Genomic DNA, 10,024 nt, shown 5'->3' with positions numbered 1-10,024 from the left:
TGTCTATGTGTGTGTGTAGAGATGTATAGTGTGGAAGAACTTGGAATAGAAGGATCAGTAGTAGTAGACGTGGCGTAGTAGTATTAGAGCTAGACTAGATGGATGGATGATGCTATTGATCAGCGACGGCGACGGCGGCGGAGTAATTAGCAGGTTAATAATGTGAACTAGTATAGAAGTAGAAGGAAACAAGGATTCGTCCAAGCTAGCAGGCGAAGTAGAAGTTGGAGTACGAGCGACGCCTGAAGTAGCTACACGCGACGCGGGTGAGCTGCGAGAGATAGGAGCGGCGGCCGGTGTGGGAAGCACGCGGGCGGCGGCTGGATGGCGGCGGTGGCGGCGCGGCAGAGGAGGCGCGAGGCGGCGGAAGGCTAGGGTTTAGAACCCAGAAACTGATACCATGTAGAAGGGAAAGAATAGGTTGTGCAAAAAAATGCATTGATCGGTGCACCAGGCACGAATATATGAGTACAGAAGGGGCCACAACCTCAACTATACAGAGAAACTAGGAGGTGGGCCCAAGACACAATATACACGTACACAATATATTCAACAGAGTCGCGGTGGCGTCTTGGTGCATGTGGAGGAAGAAGGGGTCAGTGTTGGAGCACCTATGTTGGAGGAGAGCTCTGGCTTGCCTCGGCCATGCGGTCAGGAATGAGGCAGCAGGACGCGTGGGTGCCCCTTACCTGTGGCGGCGGCGAAGGGGAAGACAAGGGGAAGGAGAAACCCCAGGGCTGGGCATTGGATTTATATAGAGGGGCGCGGGCGTCGGCTCGACCACGTCGTCCATGTGTTTCGCCCCTCCAGTTTTACTGTGAGAGGGAGTGTTTGGAGGAGGAGGAAGAAAAGGAGCAACGGGAGAGGCTGGTAGGTGGGGTCGCAAGGGTGCAACGCTAGAAGTTACCTTGGAGGCGCTAAGGTGGGCTGCAATTTTGCTACTGCGCGCGGCTGGGGTTCGGCTGGCCCAAGTAAGTGGGCGCTACCCAGATCCTTTTCTTCATCCGTTTTTCCTTTAGTTAAGAAGGAATAAACAGAACATGCAGAGAAAAGAATCAAGAACTAGGAGAAGAATATGGAGTATATAAAAATATCCCTGGGTTCCTTGGTTTCTGAGATATTTGAATAAAATGCTTTGGGAATTTTTGTAGGTAGAAAAATAATCCAAGTTTGAATTAAATTCAAACTTGGTGCATTTTTTAACCCAACCAAAGCCGCACAGGAAAAGATGAGATTTAGCAGAGAGGTAAGTGACATGGTCCAATATTTATAGGAAAGTAATGAACATTAAATTGGGGAAGGAAATAATATACCACAATTTAAATGGATTAAAGAAGGTGGGGGAGAAGATGATCAGGCAGGGTTATGTGTGTAGAAGAAGATGAAGTTGAGAAAGACACAATGTAAGGGTTGATCACCCACTCGATCACACAACCAAAAGAACCAACAGGAATGCCTATGCATTATGATCCATGATAAGAATGGCAATGCAATAATAACAATGATGCACATGATGCAAGAACAAAATATATGACAATGCACTTAACATGATCATGGCATAAACATATATGAATGAAATATGCAAAACAATTATGATAATGCAACAAACATAAAACACACACGGCAACAACTAAAACAAATGGAAGGCAACTGGAGCATCGGTCTCGGGTCGTCACACTGCAGGATGGTAAGTAAGAACCCTGTAACCTTCTTTTTACTGCCCGTAATGAGTTGTGTTAGATGACAATGCCTGAATCTTTTTTCCTTTGCAGTGGACCCTGAAGAAGTTTACTCAAGGTTACCTCTCAAACTACAGGATTGGCGGACGGCCATCACAAGGGGTTGGACTAGAGTCGTGCGTGCCTTCTGCATCCAGGAGAGCACAATAGGGCCCTTCCACTTCACCTTGTTTAGCAACCAGAATGTTTATCGCCTCTTTCTTTACCATCTATAATAGTACAAGTATAGAACTCTAGTTCATCATTCTTTATTTGCTACTTATGTAATTCTTAGACATATGTACCTTTGAATTGAATAATGCATTGGTTGTTTAAATTAGGTACAATTTTAAATAGCAACAATTAAATTAGGGCGAAATTATGGTGTGCAGGTCATTACGGCGCACACGGTTAATAAAGCACAGCATCTGCGATATACATCATAATCTGACATGGTTCGGGGAGAGGAAACGTGTGTAACAATGCACACAGTTGCCGTTTACAAAGCGTGTGTGATGTCAAACACTATCACATACGGTGCGGGAAAACTAAATGTGTGTGATTGTCTACCTATCATACACGGTTTATAATCATGAACTGTTTGTGATGTGCCAGTCATCGTAAATGTAGAGCCAGTTTGGTACATGCGTGGAAAACTCCCATACCTAGAATCTGCCTAGTTTTAGGTAAAACCAAAAAACTCCGACTATGATGGCAATACGAGCACAAATGAGTAGCAAGGGTGAAGCATTTGGGATATTCGAGATATTGGAAACAGTTATATAGGGAAAACTGTATGCACCAAGGCCCACTATCCCTGACGGTTTCTGGGTCGTGTGGGAAGGTACCCCCTATCACCCAAACTCACTTGGCGACGGTTCCAAATGCTGTCACGGAAAGGGGTTAAAAATCGTTTGCATAGCACCGACACGTACCAGTGTTCATCCAACCGCCTGAAATGGTCGACTAACACAAATGATGAAAGTCAGATGACTTGCATAAATATATGCGTTTACATAGCAAAAGTTCCCTAAAAATAACAACATAAAGAAAAACTATCACTGTTCCTGGAACGAGCCGACCTCGTCGTCTTTGGCTGCCGGTGCGAACTAGCCGTAGCTGCCAACGTGTGTCTCCGCACCATTGTTGTCCTCGGCCTCTAGGTACTCACTCAAGCAGAGCGTGCAGGTGCTCTACACGGACATGAGCACCACCCAGTATACATCCACGACGTTCGATTCCGCCTGTAGGAGGGCCTCGATGGTAGTGGCATCCACGTGCTCTGCGTCGAGTTGAGTAGAGCCTCCATCGCCTGGTTCCAGTCCAAGAAGTCTGGTTCCGCCTGCAGGAGGTCCTAGATGGCAGTGGCATCCGCGCGCTCCGTGCTGAGTTGAGCCTCCGCCTCCCGGTGCTCCTTTAGGATCGCCAGGTTGAACTGCTGGTCCGCCTGCACCATGGGGGACCCAAACGCTGGCACGAAGTCGACGTCCATCAGCTCATACACATGGGGGGCCTTCTGCACCACGGCTTCCGCCATGAACATTGGCTCGGCTTCCTCCTCCTCAGAGCTTCACTCCAAAGAACACGGGGAATGGCCTGCCACAAAGCGAGCTTTGCAACAGAGCCTGTGGCACCAACCGCCACCGCGATTTCTGCACGGCGCTCCAGCATCAGCATCTTGTAGTATGTGATCTTGCGGCACACCATGGCTTTCCAGCGAAGTAGGGGACGGCTGATGCGGACTAGGGGATCGAAAGGGGGGTGGGAGAATGGGCTGGAGAGGAGGTTGGTTTTGGATCAGTGGTGACCAGTCGGCAAGTAGCTAGCATAGGCCGAGCAACGAAGGTTCTGATGGGAATAGTGGTTCTGGTGATGACCGGTCAATTGATTTTCACTGTGTGGAGTTTGCAAAGCCGGACGGCTGGAGTCTGGAGAGTTGTGGGGTGGGATGGGACTAAAGTTTTGGAGTTTCGCGTGGTAGATGTCCGGACCACCCCACCGTTCCTGTCGATGACGAGTCGGTAACTTCGTAAATCTCAAGATGATATGTCGGCTCAGTCTCTCGAAGGTGCTCATAGGGGTAGGGTGTGCGTGTGTGCGTTCATAGGGCTGAGTGTATGCGCACATGTATGAGCACTTGCATCTGTACTGTGTTTAAAAAAAGGAGTACTCGGAAGTATGCAAGTTCATAAGGAACGGACAGTGTACATCACAATTGTCGCATTCGCGTTGCACCTTGGCACGGTGGACTGGACCCTGCACGTCGCTCACCGAATGGAACGCGCTTGGTATTGCATTTTCGCTCACTTGTGGGACCACAGTTGAGAGCAAACCATCGCGGATTCGAACGTCCCTCCCCCTCCCTTTCCCATGTCGGCTTAATTTGCTACTCCACTCCTCTAGTACTACACCTCCTATGACTATTTGGACAGGGAGCTTAAAAAATAGTTGTACTATTGGACTAGCTATACGTGGAGAAATGCCAGTAGGAAGAGCATGCGCGAGAACAAGCATTCACATGTTTGAATACAAATTGGAACCCAATTATGTTTGAATACAAATCTAGGAGTACGTACAAATCTAACAATATTGATTGGGTGTTGTTGAATGTTGATACTTTTTCGGTAAGTTTGATGAAAGTAGAGATACTTTGACTACACACAAAACTTATATGTAAACTGAAAAGGATTGGAGGAAGTATGTTGAACGTTCCAAAGCAAAATGAACTTTGAATACCCTTTATATATGATTTGATGATGCTATGATCGTCGGTTCAAAATTTTGAATTCGCCTTAGGTTGATTTCTAATTTTTGAAACTTTTTTAGGGATTCAAATACCATGTGTCTTCTTATGCATAAAATGTTTTTTCCTTTGATGCACCATCTCTGTGTATCACACATGCACCCACTCGTTCTCTCTCAGTTTCATCTCAGGGTCTCTCTCTCTTCCTCTCCCTCTCTCTCCCTCTCTCATGCGCGCGCACACACACATACACCTAATTGATCTCTCGAGGTATCTGGATTGTATCTCGCTCATCAGCTCGCTCTTCAACACATGCCTAGGACACCCTACCATGCATTAATTGTAACCAAGCCTTTCACCTATCTTTTTTAAGCATACATTCATCACTCTGCCGAGGGTGGCGCTATTGCTGTGGCATAACCAGCAGATCAACACCCGGCATGTCGAGGATGCATGGGGTGCCGAACTGCGCGCATGCCGCGACGCGGCCGTGGTTCTAGCTGCATCCCCAGGACCTGTGACCATGCCGGGTTGTCTTGCTTTTTCAATGACATGTGGGATCATATGTGAGCAAAGGGCATCTCCAACATTGCCACGCCCGCAGCTGACTAACCTGGCCCACAAAAAACCCTCGTCCCTCGCGCAGTCGCGCGCATGCATTCCCATCTGGGGCCAACTACCATTCATGTCGTCTATCCATACGTATGACATCATTAAGCAGACTCGCTACCCAAGGAACCAACTCCGGCGACTTAGATGCACCCAGAAGCTTGGCCTCACTGGATTGCGCTACTTAAAGCGGCAACAGCCAGCTAAACTCCACACCATAGCGCATCCTCCTACCTGGCACCACATCCACCATGACCGCAAGCGGGAATGCGCTACGGGAGAGGTTGTCTCCGGGGATGAAGCTCGAGTTCACCGCCCTTTCTCTACTCGCCGCTAGCAATGCAATACCGACGTGGACGCGTCTGCACAAGCGGTGGCCATGCTGGCAGCCGATCACGAGAGCACCGCCTACCACACGTACTACTTGTCATCGTCCAATGTTCGGTAGCACATGTGGTAGGTGAAGTGACGGACCGTCCATGTCCATCATCATCGACCTCACGTCCACCGGCACCGTCGAGGTCGGGGACTCCTTCGAGGATGAGTAGGGCATGTGGGGCGGCAAACCATGGTTTGCCAACTGGCCGGTCCGTCTCCCGTGTTCTACTCTTCCTCGCCAGAGAACACACCTTCACTTCATGCGTCTTGAACCCCACTGCCGTTCATGAAGATGGCAGATGGAGGACGTCATCACCGATGTGGAAGTACAAAAGAGAGTGGACATCGGTCGCAGTCGTAGGATAGGTTTAGGGTTGGGTTTCTTTTCTTTTTCTGTCATATAAAACTTCGAAATGTAATTAAAATCTGTCATGTTTGCATGAATCTCGTCCGGTGTATATGAACTTTCACAATAATAGTAAGATATATTGTATGAAAATATATTGAATGATGTTCCAATTGTATTTACTTGGTATTGTGGTTGTCGTTGTTTTTGTGTGTATAAACTTGGTATAAGTTTACAAGGTTTGACACGAGTGAAAGCTAACATGCGAAGTAAATAAGCACATAAGGTCTACATACACAATTTATCTTAGGCACTCCAATAGTACATCCATTACACATTCACGCATTTCACATCTTTCTCTCACTTTGTCTGTTAAACAAACTAAGCCTTGTCCTAAAAAGTCCTTAGAAAACCAACTAAGCCAACCTCCCAGCATATCGCGCGGGAAACGACCCGACCGTGCCTTTTTAGTCGGGATTACCGGATTACCAGTAGTATCCATGGATTAGCGAAGCACCAATTTTAAAAGCAAATAGATGGTACACTTATAGCACGCCTGTCGCGGTCACACTGCACTCCTCACACGGTCGGTCCTGTGCATGACTCACCTAACAGAACGTGCTTCGGCTTGCCTCTTTGAGGGAGTCCTGGATTAGGCGGTCCTCGGGTGTCTGGATTATTCAATATGTGCCGGACTGATGGGCCGTAAGGATAAAGCAGAAGACTATCCCTCGTATCCGGATAGGACTCATGTATGCGTTGATGGCAAGTTTTGTGTCCAGATCTGTTGTTTCCTTCCTCTGCAAACCGACTCTGTACAAGCCTAGGTCCCTCCGGTGTATATACAAATGTAACACCCTCGATGCGACTATAACTCCCACGTGTCGAGGCACGACTTAGAGGCATAATCGCATTGAAGGCATATGTCGCAAGTAAGGCAATCTTCACAACATCCCATGTAATATCAATAATAAAAGGGATAACATAGTTGGCTTACACTCGCCACGTCAAACAAGGTACTTAAATAACATTACATCATCCAAACACTCATGGCCCGACTACGGCGCCAAAATAGAAGATAAACCCAACATGCGACACGGTCCCAATCACTCCCAACTGGGCACCACTACTGATCATCGGGAAAGGAAACATAGTAACATTGAGAGTCCTTGTCGAACTCCCACTTGAGCTCGAGCGCGTCACCTGGAGCGGAATCATCAGGCCCTGCATCTGGTGTAATAGTAATCTGTGAGCCACAGGGACTCAGCAATCTCGCACCCTCGCGATCAAGACTATTTAAGCTTATAGGTAAGGCAAGGTAAATATGTGTGGACCTGCAGCAAGCGACTAGCATATATGGTGGCTAACTTATTCGCAAAAGAGAGCGAGAAGAGGAGGCAAAGCTCGAGCGAGAAACTAGAGAGCAACCTGCGCAAACATTACTCCAACACCGTGTCCATTTTCCGGACTCCGCCGAGAAGAGGCCATCACGGTAACGCACTCAGTTGATTCATTTTAATTAAATTAAGGTTAAAGTTATCTACAATCGGACATTAACAAATTCCCATCTGCCCTTAACCACGGGCACGGCTTTCGAAAGTTCAATCCCTGCAGGGGAGTCCCAACTTAGCCCATGATAAGCTCTCACGGTCAACGAAGGAATAGACCTCCTCCCAAGAGGTTCCGATCAGACTCGGTATCTCGGTTATTCAAGACACTTCGACAGGTTAAAACAAGACCAGCAACACCGCCTGAATGTGCCGAAAAATCCCGATAGGAGCTGCACATATCTCTTTCTCAGGGCACACTCAGATTGTCTAAACTTCTGGTAGGCCAGCCCAGAGTTGCCCCTGGTAGCCACCGGCGGCTGACAGTTTGCACCAACACTCAGAGGAGCACTGGCCCGGGGGGGTTGAAATAAGATGACCCTTGAGTCTGCAGAACCCAAGGGAACGAAAAGGCTAGGTGGCAAATGGTAAAACCAAGGTTGGACATTGCTGGAAAAGCTTTAATCAAGGCGAACTATCAAGGGGTTCCCATTATAACCCAACCGCGTAAGGAACGCAAAATCCGAGAACATAACACCGATATGACGGAAACTAGGGCGGCAAGAGTGGAACAAAACACTAGGTGAGAGGCCCAGCCTTCCACCCTTTACCAAGTATATAGATGCATTAAGATAACATGGCAATATAATGATATCCCAACAAGTAAATAAGTGTTCCAACAAGGAACGGCCTCCAATCTTCACCTGCAACTAGCAACGCTATAAGAGGGGCTGAGCAAAGTGGTAATATAGCCAAACAACGGTTTGCTAGGACATGGTTGGTTAGAGGTTTGGCATGGCAATTTGGGAGGCTTGAAAGCAAATGGTAGGCATCGTAGCATTGGCATAGCAAAAGAGCTAGCAAACTAGCATAGCAAAGATAGTAGTGATTTCGAGGGTATGATCATCTTACCTGCAAAGTTGTCAGAGTTGACTGGATCCTCGAAAGCAAACTCAACGGGCTCCTCGTTAGTGAACTCGTCTCCCGACTCTACCCAAACAAGACAAACAAGCAACAAGGACACAATCAACCACGTGCAAACTCAAACAACACGATGCAAAGATGGTATGCTATGCGGGATGCGATGCGGGATGCATAATGCAAGATATGACAGGAAAATCAAGAACCTGGCCTCAACTTGAAAATCCAAGTGTGCCACTGGAAAGATGAGATGAAAACGCTTGAAAACGATATAAAGAACGCCGGAATCGGAGTTACGGTTTGCAAATGGCAAGCGATTCAAAAATGACACCGGTCTGTGATTTACAGCAAGTAGCCAACTAAATGCAACAAAATGGACATGCTACAGCACCCAAACATGACAACAAAATACATGGCAGGGTTGCATACAAGATGCTTAACAAAATTCTAGCACTGAGCTACGGCTAATTCATCCATTAATAGGTTGAAACAAGCATGGGAAAACTGCATATGGTAAACAGATCTCAGACTTAGTGAAATTAACACTTGTCTGAAATTTCAGATTAGATAGCACTCTTCGGAGCAACAAAACTACATGCCACAGGACGTGAACATGACAAAGAAGAACATGTCATGGAGCTACTAAAATATCTTAACAAAAGTCCCTTAGTGCCCTTGAGCCAAAAGGGATCAGAAAATATACTAACAAGCACGCGAACATCGCAAAAACATAATCAGTTTTCAGACTTGGTGAAAACTGGCACATGCTGAAACATAACTCAAGTAGGCATGTTTACGAGCTCGATGCTCTCACCACAGTGCAAGTCATGATAAGATAAGCATACACCCATCACGAATACACAAAATTCAAGCTAGACATGGCAAGAACAATAACATAGCATGCACGGATCAACTACAACATCATCGGCAAAATTGCAAACAAGTTGACAATCTGCCCAGATTCACAAAGTAGCAAAAGTAGAGCTCGATTGACTCAAGCTAGGGTGCTCCATAATTGCAAACAAAGACATGGATGGATATAGCACTACCATATAAATAAAACTCCCTTACTGATCATCCTCAAAAGAGGCACGGATCACTAGGAAACAAAAAGAACATATGGCATCATGAGATAAACAGATCCAGGACTTAGTGAAATTACTAAGTCCCTGAAAACAGAATTACCAAGTGCACCACTTTGCAAGCTTGCACTAGTCACCACACACATCACAAAAATACATGTGTTGCACCTCTGGAAAGATGACAAAACCCTTAACAAAACATATGTAGAGCATCAGGGCATATCATGCACATATTAATCATGGCGAAAATGACAAAACTCTAAATGGAGTAGCAGATCTGGCAATTAACTCAAGTAGCCCTCTTCTAACAGCATTTTTGGCATCAAGATGAACTCAAATAAAAATGATGCAATAGAATGAATTGATGTACTCTCTGAGATGAACATTTTGATATGCTATATGCATGAATTGGAGCTACGGATGCAAAGTTACGAGGCCATGAACATGGGCACTTGGATCGGAGATTTTGGGACTTAGACGAAATTTACCCCGCGCGGATCTAGGGTTTACTGTTCATCCGGCGCGATCTACTGTAGCGGCGGCGGATCCGAAGCTCGCCGGAGATGGCCGCGGCGGCCGGAGGCGACGAGGAGGACGGCGGAGGGCGGCGGAGTCGCTGGAGAGGCGGGGAGGCGGCGGCCGGTGAGGGTCGGGCGCGGCGCCGGGTGGTGGCGCGCAGG

Source organism: Triticum dicoccoides, chromosome 4A, assembly GCF_002162155.2.
Source record: "Triticum dicoccoides isolate Atlit2015 ecotype Zavitan chromosome 4A, WEW_v2.0, whole genome shotgun sequence".
Lineage (NCBI taxonomy): Eukaryota > Viridiplantae > Streptophyta > Magnoliopsida > Poales > Poaceae > Triticum > Triticum dicoccoides.
The sequence above is the reverse complement of the archived record's forward strand: the minus strand, read 5'-3'. Positions refer to the sequence as shown.